This window comes from Nesoenas mayeri, assembly GCF_963082525.1.
Source record: "Nesoenas mayeri genome assembly, chromosome: 2".
Lineage (NCBI taxonomy): Eukaryota > Metazoa > Chordata > Aves > Columbiformes > Columbidae > Nesoenas > Nesoenas mayeri.
Window position 1 is genome coordinate 45738711 of NC_137543.1, and position 21458 is coordinate 45760168.

The following is a 21458-nucleotide window of genomic DNA, read 5'->3' on the forward strand; positions in this document are numbered from 1 at the left end:
GGTAATACCAAAAGGTTTTAAGAAGCACTCCAAAGGCCTGAGCCTGACCCTAAGAGGCTGAAAATCTGAGCAGAAATTGCACATGGAATTCCTTTTCTTTCACAAGCTTCAGAAACACATTCTTCAAAATCCCCAGTGCTCTTATATCAAACAATGTGGAGGTGAATAAACGTAGCAAAGAGCAAAAGCATTATGCAGCAGATTCTTCTCTGCCTTTCATTGCATTGTACAGCCACACACAAGTTCGAAGTTTGAACAGAAAGTCTGCCACTGTCTGACAAAGACTTTGCTCTCTGTATCAAAAAGCACTCATTCACATTTACAACAGTATCTTTTTCTCTCCAAGAACAAAGTTTTCAAACATAAATCATATCTCTCAAAGCCACTGCGAGTGCCCAAGCGCTCCCCACGAAGACAGTGAACCACACCCTACCCGTAGCAATGATGCTCCTCCGACCGCTTGCTCTGTTCCCTGCTTCTTCTGCCTCAGAGTGCTCAGATCAGATCCTGCCCCAGAGAAAAAGCAGAGTCAAAGGCTTGGGATACTCAGAGCAGTCCTGGAGTCAGGCTGACGGAGAACCAAGGAGTACTGGGCTGAAGCAGCTTGGAAGGGAGACATATCAAAGCGCACTATCGCTCAACCATCACACACAGGTAACTGAGAGCATCTTAATTTGAAACCGCTGGTCACCATCTGGTGATGAAATAAGGAGACAACAAGTGAGTTAAAGCAAGCTTGTGCATAGCAGGGGATTTTACTTACACTGACAGAGTGAAACCTATTGTCATCTCCATTCACAGTTGTGTCTTTCCCACTTTTCCAGTTCAATACAGTTTGTGTCAGCTTTGTCTTTCCTTTGCCTCAATCACAAGCTGACTTCATGTTTCCAACAGATTGCATTGTATATACACGTGCACATAACCTTCCAACTGAAGACACTTCTAACATGAAAGGAAGTTATCAACAAGTGCAAAATCGCAGCTGAGACCCACAAAGTTGTGCCACTCCTAAAAACAGGCACAGAAGACAGCATTGGGATGAATATGAAAAACAAGGCGGAATTAAAGGGTTAAAAAACCCACAAGACTCTGGCTCTTCCCTGCTTCACAACTCTTACATGCGTATTTACAAATCCTGGGACAGCGGCAAAATTGGGCCTAGCTGACCTTTAAAAGAATGAATAATTTCCTAACACAGTGAGATGTTTTAAATATATGTGACAGCTTTAAACACCCAAAGTGCTCTGCTTCTAATTATTTTTTCTACATATGAAATATTTGAGGAAAATGTTTATGATATCTTTAATTTGTTAATTACCAGCTGGCTCTTACCGCACATTATTAAGCTACTATGGCAGTGACTAATGCCTCAGACAATACTAAATTACCAACAACACCTTGTGGATGAATGTGAACTAAGTGGCCTAGAAATGACTAGCTGCAGGTGTTTATTTTCAGATAAAGATGATTTATTAACCCAGGCATAAGACAACAAACATGAAATACCACAAGTGCAGGTCTGGCGAAGGAGGAGAGCTGCACCACATGCCCCATGTGCTGCCAACACCGTGGGCACCGCTGTGCCCCATGGCCAGAGTAACCCGGACACCTGCGTCCCATGATGTTTGCTCATCAGACAGATGTGGAAAGCGAGAGCACCTGGGATTTCTCTCTGGCGGTATTTTAGGTGCTGTGGGCTCTGCAGCTGTGTCCCCCGGCTCAGTGACCTTGCACAGCACCGGATGCGCAGAGGCAGCACTCTACCACATACCCACGTTCAGGACTCCTCTGCAGCAATGTGCCCTGCGGCCAAGAAAGTCAACAGTATCCTGGGGTGCATTAGGAAAAGTGTGACCAGCAGGTCAAGGGAGGGTTATCCTCACTCTCTCCTCTGCCCTGGTGAGGCCACATCTGAGTACTGTGTCTGGTTCTGGGCTCTCCAGTTTAAGAAGGAAAAAGAATTACTGGAGGGAGTCCAGCAGCAGGCTATGAAGATGATCTGAGGTCTGGAGCATTTTGCTTATAAGGAGAGGCTGAGAGAGCTGGGTCTGTTCAGTCTGGAGAAGTGAAGGCTGAGAGGGGATCTCATCAATGTTTATAAATATCTCAAGGGTGGGTGTCAAGAGGATGGGATCAGACTCCTTTCAGTGGTGCCAGGCGACAGGGTGGGAGACAATGGGCACAGACTGAAGCACAGGAGGTTCCATCTGAATATGAGGAGAAACTTCTTTACTGTGAGGGTGCCAGAGCACTGGAACAGGCTGCCCAGAGAGGCTGTGGAGTCTCCTTCTCTGGAGACATTCAAACCCCACCTGGACACATTCCTGTGTGACCTACTCTGGGTGAACCTGCTTTAGCAGGTGGGTTGGACTAGATGATCTCCAGAGGCCCCTTCCAACCCCAACCATTCTGTGACTCTGTGCCTTGAGCCCAGCAGTCCCGAGGGCTGCACGCCCACACTTGTGCGGTGTCAGAGGCTCCGTGCCAGTGCTGGTTTGCGCAGCTCAACGGGGCCAGGCCCTTCGCCATCCGTTCATGCACCTCAGTAAGTGTCTGATGTGAAGCACGCCAGGAACTCCTGCTGAAGCGAGGGCAGGCTGCGGCCATTCCCTTCAGCGTGCCAATGGCCGGGCTGCTCAGATGTGGGGGATGCCAGGCAGGGGGCCCAGCAGTCTCGGGGACAGCAGGGACTTTGCATCAGGGAAGATGAAGACGCTTCCTCTGCACGGCTGCAGCCCACGCACAGCCCTCTTCCTCTCACCTCTGAATACAAGTCTCATTTTTCCATCTTTTCTTTTTTTTTTTTTTTCAAGTCATAGCACTTTCTGCCAAATCGATTGATAACATTATACCTTGGACAGGAACTTACACATCTTAGTACTAAGTGTGTGAAATAACATTACTCTCCTTTCCAAATCCTCCTGGAGTGGCTAGGAAAGCCACTTTTCCCTTGCGCAGTTGCATTATAAAATTGCTGAACAAACCTATTCCGCTCTAACGGGAAGGGACACATTTTCTCCCCTACTGTAAGTAGGTCAATGAAGACATGATGTTGTGAGGATGAATCTGTTTTTCTCCACCCTCTTCCCCCTAATGGCAGTTTCAAATAATTCCAATTTAATTATGTTTCTAGTGTTAGAGATAATAAACTTGTAAGGTTATTAACAACTGATGTATTGGTGATCCTCAAGTCTGAGCTTCGTGCTTCCTTGTGGGTTTATTCTAGCCTTGGGTACATGCATGCAGTTCCCACACAGGGCACGTCACTGCACAGTTAAGACAAGCCTGCAAAGCAATCTGGATGTGAAATATAACAACACGTTACGAGGCACAAAATTTTAACTCTCAGCTCTGAGATTGACATCAGGCTTTTACACCAACGTGATCTCTTTTTGAGGGCAAAATTCTGACTATCATCTACTCTAAATCTAAAGTAGCTACACTGTGAACAGTGAACTTGCTTTGAATTAATACTGAGATAAACAAAGCCAGAGTATTTTCAGTGGAACTATTACAATTCACAGCACCTGGAGACTGCCTGCATTTCATCGATATGGATTAACCAGCAGCTAGAGAAACATTTAACTTGTAGTTCTAGCTATCTGAACACTAAATGCAAATTAAAGACCATTGGCAACAAAAAATACATTTCATAGGAGAACTGCCTTCCCCAAAACAGAAAAAAGGGAAAAAACGACACTACACAGAAGAAAATACACAATGCCTTAAGTCTTAGAAAATGAAATTTTAAAACCAAAATCGGTGTTGCTTTTTTACTGACCGCCTCTCTCCTCTCTATTTTAGAACAGATGGTGTAAATTAGTTTTGCTGACATCTGAAAAAAGGAAAAAATAATCAATTCACCTCACATAATGCCCATTGTAAACTCTCACTCACCCACACAAGCACTCCAAAGGCCCCTTCTGCAAGTAAGTGTTTGCCATAGCAAAGGTTACACACTCTTACAACCCACTCCTCATATCCTCATCCCGAAAACAACAGGCCTGCCTAGGACAGTAAAGCTAAGCACGTTCAAGTGGGCACCACTCTTGTCCTCAGTGTGAAATTTTTACCCTATAAAACCCCATGACTTCAAAAGGGACTCAGATTTCATCCTAAGAATCCAATTACACGTTTCAAATTTAGGATGGACTGTCAAGTGCCAGCTGACAGAGTGATGTCCCCAAGTATTTCAGGACAACGATATCAGAGCTGAAATGCAAAGCCAGCCGTTTATGTTTTAACCACTTACCTAAGGAACATTTCAAAATGAGGAAATTACATAATGATTAAGTGCTTCTGCACCTCAGCAAAATGTATCCCACATCGCAGAGAGATCTTTCCAACCAGAATTTAGACAACACATCTTTTATTAAGAAAAATAATTCCATGTGCAGCACTATCACCAGTATCACCAAATGCTAAGGATGGCAGAAAAGATATGCAATCCACCTCCCACGGTGAGATAGTCAGATATCCTTCACTCGTGTTTATTAAAGCCATTCCTAACACCCACAGTGATGGAGACTCCACAAGACCCATTGGCACTGTATTTCAGGGATAACATTTTCCCAGGGTTTACCTCATCTTTCTTGCTTCACTTGAGACCCGTTTCTCTTTGTCTATTGCACAGAAAAGAGATTACTGACCTTCTCTTCACAACAGCCTGTTCAGTGCTACCTGTGCTTGAAAAGCTGCCTGTCTCCCACCAGCTCCTCAGCAGGCTGCTCTTCTGCAGGCAAAGCAACCTTCAAGTTTTATCCCTGGGCGCATGTCCTCTGGATCTCTTGTCATTTTGACTTCCCTCCTCTCCACTTCCAAAGTGGATGGGGCTTTCTTGAAGAGCAGCACTTCAAACCGAACACCGGGCTCCAGCTGAGCGCTCACTAGCATGGTGATTACTCCCCGAAGGCTGTATTCCCATAAGCATCCCAGTACTGTGCTTTGCTTTGTTTCCTTTCTGTTGTGCAACAGCTCAACATCACCAACTCCTGTTCAATTGGAGATCCACGCAGCCCCCACTCCTTCCTGAAGGGTTGCTGTCCCACCAGTTGTTCCCACAGCTCGGTGAACCCTCTGGAGCTCCACACCACTACTGCTCACCTCACCGCTCACGCCAGGTGTGCCCTGGCAACGCCACCTCACGAAAGGCATCGCGTTGTGTGTAGTTCTTAATTAGCACACAGTGAAAAATACCGCAAATCCAGCAAGGACCGGGCCAATATTTACATAACCTTCCCCTCTTTTTATTTGCCTGCCCTATCTGACAGGTGCAGAGTGGAAAAACAATTAAGATTATTTATTCCAAGGCTGAGATATCTAATTTTATTTCCTTGCTCAATATTGAGTCTGTCAGTAGATGTAGTCAGGCCTAATACAAGCCCAAGCAGCCATCTACGATGGTGTACAACAGAGAAAGGACAGGACTAATGACCTGTGAAATAGATATGGCCAGACCTGACTAGTCTGAGGCTGCTTCCTGGCAAAGCTCAGTTTCTCTTGGACGTAACACAGGGATGACTTATTTAGTACTTCACGTGCACAGTTACAAAAGCCGAGGCTTTGTACACAAAACTTTGTACACTGTTTCACTGTGAACGGATATTAAATGGTGTAATAGCAAAGATTAGGCCCATTCAGTCCAAGTTACCACCAAGTTATGAGTAACTGTGTGACTCTCAGCAGACACCTATTCACTTTTCAGTGAAAACACACCATCTTGCCAAGAGCTCACCTAAGCCTGAAAACTATTTTTAAAAAAGGCTTAAACTAACACTTTTAATTCTATTTAGGAATACATCAACAGATTTAATATAGATGAAGAACTTACATTTGCTTGGATTCTTTTCAACCATCAGCTATCTAGTTTATTTATTTAGCTGTATGATTTCTGAAATTGTATTTACTATCTCCTAGACTCACACAATTCCTTCTTGCCATCATCATCTTAGCAAGTTTCCTCCGCTTACACCCACTTCCTACTATAAAACTTTTTTCAGTTGTTTTGCTAAATTTCATGCTTGACCTGAAATTTTACATACCAGACATTAGAGCCAAGCTGAATATATTATTTAAACATTTTCAGCAATTTTCAAAGCTAAAGTTATTGAAAAGAAATAGTTTCACCTGTGTTAAAAAAAAATCCTTTATCATTCTTTCGTTGAAAAGCATTAATTTTCCCATGCTTTCACACAAATACTTGAAATCTGGCAAGCAAGTACAAGTGATATCTTTCTGCTGCTATCAGCAAACAGCCATTGAACTTATTAATAAAAGGCGTACTTCATCCCCATCCACTGCTGGTTCACCGGGAGCTTCAGAGATTATGAAGCGATTGCTCTGGCAGGCAAAGGACAGAAAGGTCTCCACCTTGCTGATGACTTCTGTCTTGACCTGACATGGGTCTATGGGCGATGTGCTCAGGGGGCTGCGTGCAAACCACATGCAACTGCTTGTACTTGAACACGTGTCTCCTCCAGAAATTTCCTCCCGAGATGAGACTCTGTGGGCGAATGCAGGAGAGGGAGCAAGCGCTTCTGCAGAATCACCACCTCTGGGTGAGCTGCCAGCCTGCCCTGGTCGCTGTGACCGTGTGTTCCACGGGTCAGCCAAAAATTCACCCAACGCTATGGCTGGATTTAGAGGGAAGACAACTTGGAGGTTGGGGTAAAGAGCAATACCAAGAGCCTGGCAGGTGGCACAGAGAGGTGGGAAGCCAAGATGCAGAATCGGTTGTACGGGAAGTAATGTGATAGTTGGCTTTACCAGAAGTGGGTTTTTTTAAAAGAAACCCATGACATCCACTGCTTTGCCATTATCTATCTACCTGGTTATAAAAGGCTATGAGGTTGGTTAAGCATGACTTCCCCTTGGTGAAGCCATGTTGACTAGATGATTAAGGGAGTGGAGCATCTCCCTTATGAGGAAAGGCTGAGGGAGCTGGGGCTCTTTAGCTTGGAGAAGACTGAGGGGTGACCTCATTAATGTTTATAAATATGTAAAGAGTGAGTGTCACAAGGAGGGAGCCAGGCTCTTCTCGGTGACAATCAATGGTATGACAAGGGGCAATGGGTATAAACTAGAACGCAGGAGGTTCCACTTCAATATGAGAAGAAACTTCTTCTCAGTGAGGGTGACAGAACACTGGAACAGGCTGCCCAGGGAGGTTGTGGAGTCCCCTGCTCTGGAGACATTCAAAACCCGTCTGGACACCTTCCTGTGTAACCTCATCTAGGTGTTCCTGCTCTGGCAGGGGGATTGGACTAGGTGATCTTTCGAGGTCTCTTCCAATCCCTGACATTCTGTGATTCTGTAACCTGTTTACAGAATAGCCTGGCAGAGTACATGGCTTGACTCTCAGCTCTGTTACGGTCTCCTTGCATTCCTGTACCAGCATAATACAATTTGTACCTGCATTAAACTGATGTGATTTATTTTCCCTAATAAGACATGCAAATTGATCAAACTTTTAAGGACAAAAATAAAACGATAAAACACTTTGCATTTTGTTTGATCTTTTTGGAAATCTGTTTGATCTGTTTGGAAACACATTTTGTTTGTGTGTATTCAAATAAACGTGAAATATTTGTAACTGTAATTAAAAATACATATCAAATACCATGATAAACACTTTCAAACTTGGATCTATGATGTGCCTTTTTCCCTACATTCTAATCTGTAAGAGTCTGTCCAGCTCTCCAAGATAAAACGTAATTTCTCAAGCAGGTGAAGAAGCTTTCAGTTACACAAATTAGTCAAGACTCCATGTTAAAACAGTGGTAAGATTTCAAAAGTATCAACTCAAAAGTTAAAAATGTTTTAACCATCATATAGTCCTTGTAATTTAAAGCATTTTTTAGATGTAAAGTTAGTGATTCCGAACTCAATTTACGAGGAAAAAAGAATAATCTAAAACCAGGGAATGGATTACATTTCTGTATCTCTAAAATGATACAGTGGCTCTCCCAATCCAATATAAATGAGCTGTGTACAAAACAAAGGAGGAAGGCAGAAATATATGATAGTCAAACTATCATTGCTTTATAAATCTGGAAAGAATCAAAAGCATTTCCTGATCTTCTTCCAAGAAGAATGTCACATTACAAATGTACATAGACTGAAAAGGTAGTAATTATTAGAAAGCATATATTCTTGTTGAATGGTGTATTTTAAAAATACAGCAGGAAAGCCTAAGATTACTAACTAATTCTATCCATAACTGTAATGAGTACTTAAGGACAACTTCACTCCAAGCATGTTATTCTGTGCTTTGCCTGTACTTACTTTCATTATGTTTAAAAGAACTAGTCACAAGTTGTCAATAAATTGTTTTCAAAGCCTACTTGCTCACACGCTTTTCCATCTCTGCTTCGTTTCTCTCTTTTTTTTTTTCCTTTAGGTTCCACCAAGTACAAATGTTCTTACAAATTTACAAGGAGGTTATTTCAAACCAGAGTAGTCTTATCCTTAGAGAAGATATAAAAGAAAATCAGAATGCAGCACTTAAATACCTCTTTTCATCCCTTGATCTCAAAGCACTTCGCAGAACTGGGCAAGTATCACCGTCCCTGTTCTCAAAAAAGGACACCAGAGCCCCCTGCACGGCTTGTCAAAGATCATGGGCACAGACACCGACCTGCTCCCCACATCGCCCAAGGGAAGGTTATGTTCAGCAAACAGCTACCGTCATGACAAGAAATAGATTAATAAATAAAGATTCATTATTTCCACTGCCTTCCGATCTCTTCTTTATTACTCAGAGCACAATTCCCAATTCAGGTTTTGTAGCCAAATGCAGCAAGAGGCCACACAATTGGTTCAGACACAGGAAAGATACCGTAAAACTTGGCTTCCTGTTATGCCCCCTGGGCAGGGAGGATGGTTTTCCCGAGACTATGAGGTATCAGGCATTCTCTCATCTACCGCAGCAGCAATTAGATGCATTTTTAAGCATCCTATTAGTGGGAAGTACCGTTGTGTTTCCAGGTAAAGTCGCTTCATACAGTAATAATTAGCTCAGGAAGTACTTTGTTCCCTGATGCACCAGGAGCCAGAATCAATAATAAGTACAGGAGGCTGGACACCGCTCCGACTGGCAACTTCCCTGGGTTTCCAATCACGGACTCAGGGGTGATAACACAACTGCATAGGACATCTTAATTGCGTTAGTTTTAGTTGTGGGTGTTTCGGAGGGTTCTTTTATTATAGAATTACAAAATTACAGACTTGAGGCTTTCTACAGCATGCTGTATTGTATAAGGCATTGACTGTCATACTCTGCCAAAACAAATCAGCTGTTGTCGCTGGGAGCAGATTCATTAGGACCCAAAGGAAATCATGTCACCGTGAGCTGTTTCTAGGTACTTTTGAGCTCAGAAAAAATGCCAGCACATTGTCAGAGAACCATGGGGAAACAGTCCTTAAACTCTTTACCAACTGGTTCCTGATGACACCCCCGTTTTCTTATTTTTGGCAGAATGATCACTGCAAAAAGCTTGAAAATGAGGCTAGAAACAGAGATTTGCAAAGGAAAAAATGATCATGACAGAAAGGAAGGGAGGGAGAGAAGGAGAGAGAGGGAGAGAGGGAAAGAAGGAAAGAGGGAACTACATTCAATAACTATAAAGGATTTTAACATCCATATGTGTATCCCGGCCACTGGTTTTAGCAGGGTTTACAGAGAAAGAAGCGCGAGGTTTATTAAAGGAAAAAATTTGCAAACCTATTTTCACCTTGAAAATCACGATTTTTCTGAGCTCTTGTGACTAAGTCACTTACAGCTTAATGGTAATGGAAAGGGAGGGACTGTGACCTGCCTGATCCAGAAGCAGACGTGTTACTAGCCATGATGAAGCAGGGCTTGTCCCTAAGTGACACCCAACTCCAGCTCCTTGGGGCAGGAAAGCATGGCACACACTGGTGATGGATACTGCTCCAGCAGCAGAGCAGCATCTCAAACATTCAAACAGCACCTGAAACCAGGGGGCACCAGTGCTTCATCTGAGGGGACTGTGGTCGCCTCATCAGCCATCTGTCCCCTGCTTGATCTCCCTGAAGACCAGGGCTTCCTTATCTCTCCTCTCTCTGCAGCAGCAAGAGGCAGGAGCTGGCGGTAGGTGTTTTTTCACCCTTCCATCCCTTCTGTCCCAGCAGCACTTCTCCATCTCCCCCCAGTGTGGGTTTAGTGGAGGTCCTGGGAAATGGGAGACAGGGAAGGGAAGGCTGCAGTGAGCCAAGAAGTCCAGGAGATCAAGGAGAAAAGGGTGTCACCACCTCCAGGAACACCCTGTTAAAAGAGAGAGGAGAGGGAGAGAGAGGAGAGAGAGGAGAGAGAGGAGAGAGAGGAGAGAGAGGAGAGAGAGGAGAGAGAGGAGAGAGAGGAGAGAGAGGAGAGAGAGGAGAGAGAGGAGAGAGAGGAGAGAGAGGAGAGAGAGGAGAGAGAGGAGAGAGTCTCCTGCCTTGACAAAGCTACCACACCTTTACCCAAAGCCTCAGCAGTATTGCGCTGCTGTGTGATACCTTCATCACTGAAGCCATGTGGTACCATATTCATGCCAACAGTGCAAAATTCACCCTAACAGCTGGACAAGGATTTTTTGTTTCAGAAAATATGGCAACATTATAATAATATACAAACTGCATCAACTACAGCAATGCCTTCTGCATGAAAATATCAGTTTGCTAAGATTTTCCATTTACTGCTAGGACAGTTGGAAGATGTTCTTTCAGGTGGATTAGATACACCGGAATATATATTTTTTTAAAGTCAATCCAATACCACAGTGTAGTTCCTTACCCTGGGAACTCCATGCTCCTGGGTCAGATGCTTATTCCCCTCCAGGAACAAGGTTTTTCAGGCAGCTTCACTTCCCAGAATATAAAGCAGGTTTCCTTCTGATGAAGCTCTTCAGTGCCTCTTGGACATTTAATTATGGGAGAAGGTCTCAGATAATGAAATGGGAACATCATGCTCCTGAACTATAACTTCTGAAAAGCAATACACTGTGGTAGGGAAATGCAATTTAACTTTGAACTGACTCAGGAATTTCCCATGGAACATTAATTCTATTTTCTGCTCACCTCTGAACATCAGTGTATTTTTCTCTTTCAGTTTAGGAAGCTTATAAAAGGTGTAGCAAACCTCTGCTTCCAAGTCTGTGGATTCTTCCTCCTGCCTTTTGCCATAGCCCTGGAGAGGGTGAGCGTCATCTGAAAGCAGAAGCCTATTGTACCAAGCCTTATCAGAGTTGATGCCTAGCTGGAAGAACTGCTATCTAGCTAACGCGGAAAAGTAATAAAGGTATTTCCACCCCCTTCGGGTTTGCAGGGCCTCTGAGAGCTCACACGACTTGCCTGAAGCTGCACAGGATCCTTTGTGAGAGCCAGAAACTAATCCCAGCTCTGCTAAGACCCTCTTCAATTTTTTGTTCATCGTGACACATTTCATCCTCTAAGCTCTTCCACTTCAAAATCAAAACAAATACTACAGTGATACCTTAACGTAAGTAACTGTTGGCCTGGAAATCTAGCATGGGGCTGAAGTGCTTAGCTAGTCTGAGCTTGTTAAAATAACACCTGACTAGTACAAACTATAAGGGAATTGGCTTGAATGTCATTTCTCACCCCTGCGGTTTTTCTTCTCCAGATTCACCTTAAAGGGTACATATTTCCTTCTTCTCCACCCCTGATGTTTAAACACACCGAAAACACTTCATAGATTTGCACACCCAAATTTAACCAGATGTTTTGCACAATTTGGGTATGCTGATCAATAGGGATGAGCTCAAACAAACGGAAGAAAGATAACAAAATACCTGATGCACCATCTTCCCTTCAAATAGAGGACACATTTCTATTTTAGTTCATCCAGTTCCACATACTTTGCAACACACAGACTGACATTAAGTGAGTCTCTTCGGCACTGATATCTATAACCAAAAATGTTTGGCGTTTTAGTTATCCACAGACAGCACCTACTTCCTCTGGTTATTACAGGCAGTACTAACACGTCAGGAATTCTGAGCATGTCTGGGTGAACTGTCACCAAATCCAAAATAAGGAGCTCCTCTACTATGAGTGTAAAACACGTGTGTCCAGAATAAATGGTAAAAACGATGCTGGCATTTAGGCAATTCTCATTCAAAGCACAGATTTAGATGAAACTCTAAGAATACAAGTTCTCTCTGTATCACAAATATTACAGCTAACTTTCCACTCAGTTTCTGATACTTCAAAATCCTTTTGGTCACAGGAGCACCACGACTTAATCAGCAATAACAAAGAGTCTGAAAATACCATTGATCAATGACGTGATATATCTTCTAGATGTTGAAATTACTTCCAGTAAGTTGTAGGAAGAACATGACAGCCTGAATCTTCTTTTTACTCACAAACTCACTGTTTAAAAGTGAACACTACACAGGGGAATGTGCACATGTTTTAATTACTGCTAAAAAGACTTTGTTCAGAGAAAAAAAAAAGTGTCAAAAGGTTTAAAAAAAAATCAAACCCAAATACAAAGTAACAGCACCATTTGGGAACAAACAAATAAAAAGGTTAAATTTAATTAACCCTGTACTGTAATCAAATTCACACATGAGGAAACAGCAGGTTAGTGAAACCATGGCCAAAGAAGCAAGCAAAAACATTGATTACATCCTCTCCAATGTGAAAAACAACTCACTTTTCAACTTTGTAATACTCCACTAACGAAGAGCAAAGGTATATAACAAAATTCAGCTGCCAGGAAAACAGTACTCAAAACTGCAATGGTAAGATCAGTAAAACTCAAGACTCCCTAGGTACACCAAGACAAGTAAACTTGTGAGTTAACACTTCACTGAGGAATAAGGTTAAAATAATCCGCATGGGAAAAAGAGGGGGGAATAAATCACAAGGGGAAAGCACTATGTGAACATCTACCCGACCCTACAGGAACTGCCGAGTGCTCTGAAAGCAGAATCAAAGAAAGCCCAGATGAACCAGCCTAGCAAATGTCTGCAAAAGCAAGCTTCCTACTTACCCTATAGTCTGCACCATGATCTCTTTTGCCACTTTAGTAATTCCAAAGAATCCAGAATGGTGTTATTTTTAAGGGAATATTAGAGCCGCTAAGAGGAGACAGAGGCAAGCTGACAAGCGGAGCTTTGCGAGAAGCCAAGCGGAGAGGGACGAATTTAAACCCTGGCTCAAGACGCTGCGTGTTCTGTGTCTATCTTTAACTTGTAAATGATTTGGTTTCACATTCCTCTGAAGTCCCGCTGGTAGATGCCTTTGCGGAGCTTTACCAATCGCAGGCACCCGGGCACCCTCCCCTTCTACTTCCCTCCCTCTCTCCCTCCTTTCCTCCCTCTCCCCCAAGCCTGCCACTCCGCCCCCACCTCCCCCATCCCCACCTCCTCTCTCTGCCAGGCACAGCCACAGACACGCACACAGAGGCTTTGGCAGGCGCGATTTCACCGACTTCCCACTGCGGCTTCCCGGCAGCCCCCCGTCCCCGCCGGAGCCCCCTGTCCCCGCCAGCAGCTCCCCGTCCCCGCCGGAGCCCCCTGTCCCCGCCAGCAGCTCCCCGTCCCCGCCGGAGCCCCCTGTCCCCGCCAGCAGCTCCCCGTCCCCGCCGGAGCCCCTGTCCCCGCCAGCAGCTCCCCGGCCCCACCAGACCCCCTGTCCCCGCCGGAGCCCCTGTCCCCGCCAGCAGCTTCCCGTCCCCACCAGACCCCCTGTCCCCGCCAGCAGCCCCCCAGTCCCCGCCGGAGCCCTTCGGGAGGCTCGGCGCGGTCGCCTTGGCCAAACGGCTCCGGCAGGGACTGCTGATGGTCGGTGCGGAGGCACCCGAAATTACTGCTTGTGCCCAAGCAGGCAGAGTGCTGTGGGTCTGAATCCCGGAGTCACCGACTGAGTCACCTTGGGAACAGGAGGAGTCCAAAGGCAACCAGCCTGAGGGGACTGAGGGCTGCGGGGGGAAGGAGCAAAGACGCATTTCACCTGTCCTATCAGGCTTCCACAGAGACTCATATTTGGATGTTTACAGCACTTGTGCAAAGGGCTTTACTGAGGAATGGCATATAAAAGATAAAAAAAAAAAAGGAAGAAGATTTTACCAGATCTTAAACACAAAGCTTCTTAGCATCCACTCTTAATAAATCTGTGGCTCCTTACAATAACAATGCATTGTTGCTCAGAAGTCAGAGTCTGAAATAACTAGACTACTGATTAATGGCAGCGTTTGAGGTGATTGGAGAAAAAATAAAAGTCCGCCATGTAACCCAGAAAGTCAGTATTACTGCCAGAGACTTCAGGAGTCTTTTTAGTGTTGACACAAATCCCTGGCTCTTAATATCAGCCTTTTGAAGCAGCCCTGTTTGTTATTTGTAAATGCACATTCAGTTGAAAGCTGCTCGCCATCAAGACTGCCTCATCTCAGGCATGGGTGGGAATGGGACAAGCCACAAGAGCTTATGTAAAACATATGAATTATTGAACACTTTCAATTGAAACCGTAAAGTATCAATTGACAGTCACACCAATTCAAAGAGAATAACATGGTAAATGTCTTTGGTCTACAGTCTTCAGTCTTTGAGCTGCTGCTGAGAGGGTTTTGTACCCAGGGATGGAGGCAGGGGAAGGGGGACAGGTCCAGCTGTGCCCAAAATCCCTTAGCTAAAATCATGGTTTATAAATGCCTTGCCAATGCCCTGTTTGATGAGGCATTACACTTTTTAGAGCTCCAGTGTTGAGAAGCTGGACTGGTTAGTAGTAAAAGTAATCATGCATTTAATTCAGGCTAACGTAGGAAACAGCTTAAACTTGAAAAGGCATAAAGGGGGGTACAAGAATGATCCAAAGGCCTGTGTCTCAGTGCACATGGAGTAATCCTTCATTTCACTGCCTGCCAGCTACTCTTCATGATGCTATTTGATAGCATACATATAAATACGTGTTTGGGAACACAGATATAAAATATAGATATAAACTTTGATAAAAACAGTAACTCCACAGCCATTTTCATGGTCAGTCCCACAGGCAGGAAGGCAAGAGCTCCTCTTAACCTGAAGTTAGCTCAGGTTCGTGGACCTGGAAAAGTTGCCAGCAACATACAAATATTAAAGATAAAAATATTAAAGAATAAACCAGCTGACAACTCCTGAAAAGTGAAAACATTTCTTTTGAATCACTAACCTTTGCTACTATTTGCAGAGCCAGACCTCAGTATATTTAATGTCTGCCTTCCAGAGCACTTTAAAAACTCCAGCAAGAGAAAAACATGCTATGGATTTCCTACCAGAGAGGGAAGAAGTCACTTCACTTCTCCTTTGCCTCAGGTCGTAAAACTCTGTATTGCTGATACACTGGTTCAAGGAATGTGTTAGTTACTCGGTTTTAGGAGCTGCAGTGAATTGCAAGAAGGCTGCCTGGGACTGCTTCCCAATACAGCCACCTCTAACACTTCCAGCTTACAGATCTCTCGGAGCAGAGAAAGTCACTGAGCCACAGTGTCTCCCATTCAAATACAGAAACTTCGTATAATGCAATGAGAATATTATGCCTCAGATCAAGTTGTTGTTTTGTGGGGTTTTTTTCAATTGTTTTATAACGATGTCAGACTTGAAGGGCAGATAATCACTAGAAACAGAGACCCAGTGTTAACATTAGGTCTTAAAAAGCGCAGTGTTTCAGCTGCTCAGAGAACAAAAGGGAAAGAACAAAGAAAAGTTGTGCTTTTGTGGCTGAGGGCTCTTTTTTAATTAGGGCAACAAGGAAGGAAGGAAGGAAGAAGCTCCCCGTGGAAGAAGGTGTGATGGACAAATGTGGTGATTCAGAAGTGAAGTCATGAAAAGGAAGGATTAAGACTGAGCTGTTTCTAGGACTCCAGCCTACCTCTAGAGAGTGCTTAAGTGTGGGGGAAAACAAAGGCAGGGAAATCCACAGAACCACCTCCACAATTTTATGCAAACTTGTGTATTTCCCTTACTAGATATGGGGGAAAAAGAGACTAGGGTTTGGATCTTCTAAAAGAACACTTAGTGTTTACTTCCCATGTCTCTTAAGAGGTTATTTATAAATTTAACAGTAAGTGGGGGGTGGAGCTTTGGAGAACAGGATTCTGGAAATTACTGGGAAACTTTTCATGTCAACATGGGCAGCATGATCCCATTCCCATGAATGGGACAGTCAGAGGTCGTATGTCCAAAAACTGGATCACACAAGCCAAAAGAGGAGAGAGGTGTCCATTTTCCTCAGATGAAGAGATGTGCTATAATATCAGTGTCTAACATGCAATGCAAAGTGTACAGCCGGGAGACATTTACTACAGCTGTGAGAGAGAATGCTATTCTTTCTCAGCAGGTTCTGTTGTTCAAAATCGATCACCAAATGTAATAGATCAGAGACCTGTGTGGCATTACATTCGAGATCTATGAACACGTATTAACCAGCAAGTTGTTGTGGAGGAGGTGGAGCTAGCATGAGAGTGGAGAGGTGAAGGGAGCAGGGGGGAGGGGAGAGTAATTTGGTACCAGTGACAAGTGTAAATATGTAACATGTTTGAGGACATGTGACTTCCTACCCATTCCCAATTTAGCCCAGTGCCTAAAAGGCATGGTCTGTCCCTTCACGTTCAGCTATTTTTAAGGCGCACAGAATTTGCTCTTTGTTTTCCCTTGTCTGTCAGTGTCTTGAACTCATCTGTTTTGGCAGCCTCAACATTTGGGATTACTGGGACAGGCAATGTCTTCTACCCTATGGGCTCAGTCCTTCTAGCTCTTACTCAGAATATCTCACAGAATCACAGAATGTCAGGGATTGGAAGGGACCTTGAAAGATCATCCAGTCCAATCCCCCTGCCGGAGCAGGAACACATAGATGAGGTTACACAGGAAGGTGTCCAGGTGCATTTTGAATGTCTCCAGAGAAGGAGACTCCAAAACCTCCCTGGGCAGCCTGTTCCAGTGCTCTGTCAAACTCACTGAGAAGAAGTTTGATGTTTAAGTGGAACCTCCTGTGTTCCAGCTTGTACCCACTGCCTCTTTTCCTATCATTGGTTGTCACCGAGAAGAGCCTGGCTCCATCCTCATGACACTCACCCTTTACATATTTACAAACATTAATGAGGTCACCCCTCAGTCTCCTCCAGGCTAAAGAGCCCCAGCTCCCTCAGCCTTTCCTCATAATGGAGATGCTCCACTCCCTTAATCATCTTTGTTGCCCTGTGCTGGACTCTCTCCAGCAGTTCCCTGTCCTTCTGGAACTGGGGGGCCCAGAACTGGACACAATATTCCAGATGTGGTCTCACCAGGGCAGAGTAGAGGGGAAAGAGAACCTCTGTGGACCTACTAACCACTCCACTTCTAATATACCCCAGGGTGCCATTGGCCTTTGCTGCCCTTAGGAATGATCTCGTCAACCTCTGCAGATGATTTCAGCAAGTGTTTGTTGGAGACTACCGTCACCTTGACAGGCAGGCAGTTCCCGCCTGTCACAGTGGATGCAGCACACTGACTTTATTCAGCATTACTCCATCTACACACCCGTCATCTCCCTGGCCTTCCTCCAGCCATGGCTCCTCAGCTGCGTGGTTACACCACAAGCCCTCTCCAGCGTGGTCCAACAGACAGGGATTGGCCACAAGTTGCTTCTCTCCCATTTACCACTTTTTTTTTCCCTGGGAGAGACTGGGAAGAGCTGCTGTAGCTGGCAGGTTTGGGGGCTGTCGGTTACAGTCCCCAGCATCCCCTGCCCTGCTGTCCCCAGAGTGCAGCCTCCAGCACAGCAGGGTACGTTTGCTCTGGAAGGAAACCCAGGGGACTGAGATGGGCTCACGTGGAGCAAACACTGCCCTGGCCCCCCAACACTGAGCCCGACTGCTCCCGAGACATTTATTCCAACACCCTCCTCACCAAGTCTAATCCCCCTGCTGTTTTCAAGGAGGCTCGCTGGATAATGGCAGGAAGCTCAGTCACTAAAAGCATTCAGATGGGTTAGCTCCACTGTTTGCAAAATATATTCAAATTGCTTGAATTCTTGTTAAGCATTAAGTAAATGTGGAATGCATTTGGTACATACTCAGTGAGCAGTTTTGCAGCAACAGAGGATTTTCTGTGCTCTCTTTTCTGGTTTTATTTTCTATGTTTCTGTGATCCAAGCTACATAGGAAAAAGGGAGACTGTCCATGGTCATGCACCTAAGCTTCAGAAACAAACTGTATTTTCAGTCAACCCATTTCACTGAATAAAGAAAATAAACATTTATTTCCTTTTTTATATGTCTTGTATTTATAGTTTGCTAGAGTTTTGTGGATAAACCCATAGTCTGAACAGGTGTTTATCCCTATATATATGCACGACATCTACAAGATCCAGGATATAAAGACTTTGGATTTATTTTTCTACATACAAAGTATGAACACTAATTATCAGCAATTAAGCAACTTATGAAGAACTCTGTGCACTTGCCTTGTTCTCTGTAAAATGAAATCATTACCTACCAGATGCATTTTCAAGTTTACTTGAAAAATACCTTAGAAGAGAATTAGAACAATTCTGTTTCAATTTATCTTTAACACAAACACTAAATACAGGAAAAAGACTACTCTTTTTGTTAGATGTCCAAATTGATCAGCAAAATTAAGTTTTGTAGGTAAATGGTTTAATTTTACTACATTGAAAGGAAAAATATTTTTTCTAAAAATAATTTAAAAAAAAAAAAAAAAGACTGGTAAACCTAATCCCACATAGTGCTGAAAACTGGAAGGTTTTCCTTGCCTGATGGCGCTCACAGATAAATAAAAAGGCTGTACGATTCACTATTAGTTCCTTATCTGAAAACAGGCTGAACTTGAAAGGTTTGAAATGACAGCTACAGTTCATTAAAGTTGCCTGGTGAGCAGTACATCTAATGAAGATTGTTTTCCTAAGGATTTACTATTCTTTGTTATTTACTGTTCCAAATGACAGTAATCCCCCTTTCCTCTCAACTTGCACGACCGCTCCTACCCCACAGGACATGAGTGTTGCCCACCTGCACTTTCAGCTTCCTTTCATGTACCACACAACCAACCTGCACCACCATCTCCACAATAATCCTTTTAATTTCCCCAGCCCCCCATGGCTGTCCTTCTTCCAGGTGTTGTGCTAACCCGTACTCCCGCTCCCTTCCACACGCCTGTTTGTACTTTCTCCCTACCTGGGGAAAAAGCAGCGAGCAGGTGGTACAGTTGGTCCAGACTGACCAGCCAGCACATGTGGGAGCTGCTGAAAGGTGGGAATGTGGCCTGTCCCGTCCTTATTGGGGTGCTACCCGGAATCCCACTTCCCCAGAGTCAAAGAGAATTGGTATAGCTGAGATTTCTTTCCCTATGTCAAATTTAGCAGAAGTTGTTTGATGAGTCCAAAACTATTGGCAGTGGCCAGAAGTGTAAGAGACAAACAAACATAATATCATTGTTCCTTACAAAGCCAAACTGAGAAAGAAAAGAAAACAAACACCCCACATGCCAGCTGCAAAGGTTCCCAACACAACCTTTGCTCCAGCATGAGATGCTCTTTGTCCTCTCAGTGGTAAGAACCCACTACTGCAGGGGTGTCCAGCTCATTTTCACCAGGAGCCGCATCAGCCTCACGATTGCCTTCAAAGGGCCAAATGTATAAATGTAGGAGTAGTTACATTTATACAGTCCTAAAATTACATTTGGCCCTTTGAAGGCAACCATGAGGCTGATGCGGCTCCTGGTGAAAATAAGTTGGACACCCCTGGTCTACTGCTTTGAAGGCTTCACTGAGAATAGAAAAGGTAGCAAAGACTGCTAATTAAGAGAGCTCATTGCAGCCTGTTCCCAAAAAGAATAACTGAAATGTTTGTGAAAATAAAGACTGCAACATCAAAATCTGTCTTGTCACAATTTTCTCCTGAAATTAATGTCCTTATTCCTGAAATTATGACATGAATTGAAGATTCTTGTTATGGAAATGGCTCTGTTATCCTGTCTCATTCCAACACCATGGTTTCATTGCAGCATTATATTTTGCACCAAAGAAGGTTTACAGTAAGTTATTTCATAAATACGCCACAAACATGATGTATTTATATTTGCCTGGACAGAGAACCACTGGCCTTTCGTGGAAATTTGGCCAGTGCCAGAAGTTTGCGTGCAGTCAGACATGAATGTGGCTGCAGTGACACACAAACTTTTGTCAGAACTGGAAAAGGATAATCTATAAGATAGATTCTCTGCTCAGTTGAGCCAAAGGTAGGAACAGTCCCCTTTCATTCATCACACATTCCACCAAAAAACCCTTCTGCTCTAAAATAAAACTCACTTTATTCAACCCTCTAGATGAAAACCTTGGTGAAAAAACCAGGAATTCCTTTTTTCTTTAAGAAAAAAATAAACAGCAAGAATGCAGAAGGAGGCCCAGAAGTCTCAGAAACTGCTAATGAGAGCTGGAACATTAGCATATAGGCCAACACCACAAATCCCATCAGGTCAGTTATGTAAAAGCAAGCAGCGTCTGACTTGCTCTCTCAAAACGCATCAGTGCTCTGCAGGGGCTGGAGGGCGGCTCAGCCACACAGCCCCTGTCCTTCCCCCTCTGTCCTGACTCCACGGGCACATAGACCCCTCAGGCTTGGGGGGTCTCAGTGCTGCTGGGCGCACGGGTAGGGACAGAAGGGGAGGTTAGATCAGGCGGGTGAGAGTACACAGGGTGAGAGAGCCTGGGAGAAGCTTGTCCTACTGCTCCCTCTGCTGTACCCATCCTGCGGAGAAATCCCAAATGTCTGCGCAAGAAGCTGGGATAAGGGATGGCTGGCAGCTTTCTGCAAGTGATCTGCAGATAACACAGACCCAGACAGACCTGGGAAAGGGATGAAGTCAAGGCTGGTGAGGGACAAACCACTGAGGAGATGGCACGACATGGGCCTTTGTGCATTTAACATATCAAATCTCTTGTGCTCTGTACCCATCGGTGTTATCCTTATGCTTCCGGAACGGTACAGAAAAATAACGCCTCTTCTTACACATGATCGTCTCGCTTTTTGTAACACATATTTAGATAATGATCTCATCTCATGAGATGGATGAGTGTCAGGATGAGCCGCAGAGGAAGGCCCAAGAAGCTCCCCAAGCAGGGCTGCAGGCAATGCAGGCAGCACCGGGGAGGGAAGACACCCTTGGAAAACACACTCAACTTCAAGAACATAACGCACAGGCAAAAGAAGGGGAAAGGGGAAAAACAGCTTATGGAGTCAATTAATCATGTGGGAATTAATAATCTGATTGAGGATTTTTTAAGCCATGACCACTCAAACACAACTCCACTTAATAATCACGCTATGTACGCTATTTCTGAGAGCTGAGAAATTGGCAGCACTGGGTACCACCTACAAGAGACATTCACAGCTGCCATGAAAACATTTATTTGAACATAAGGAAAACTTGTACCTCAAGAAAAATGTATATTTTT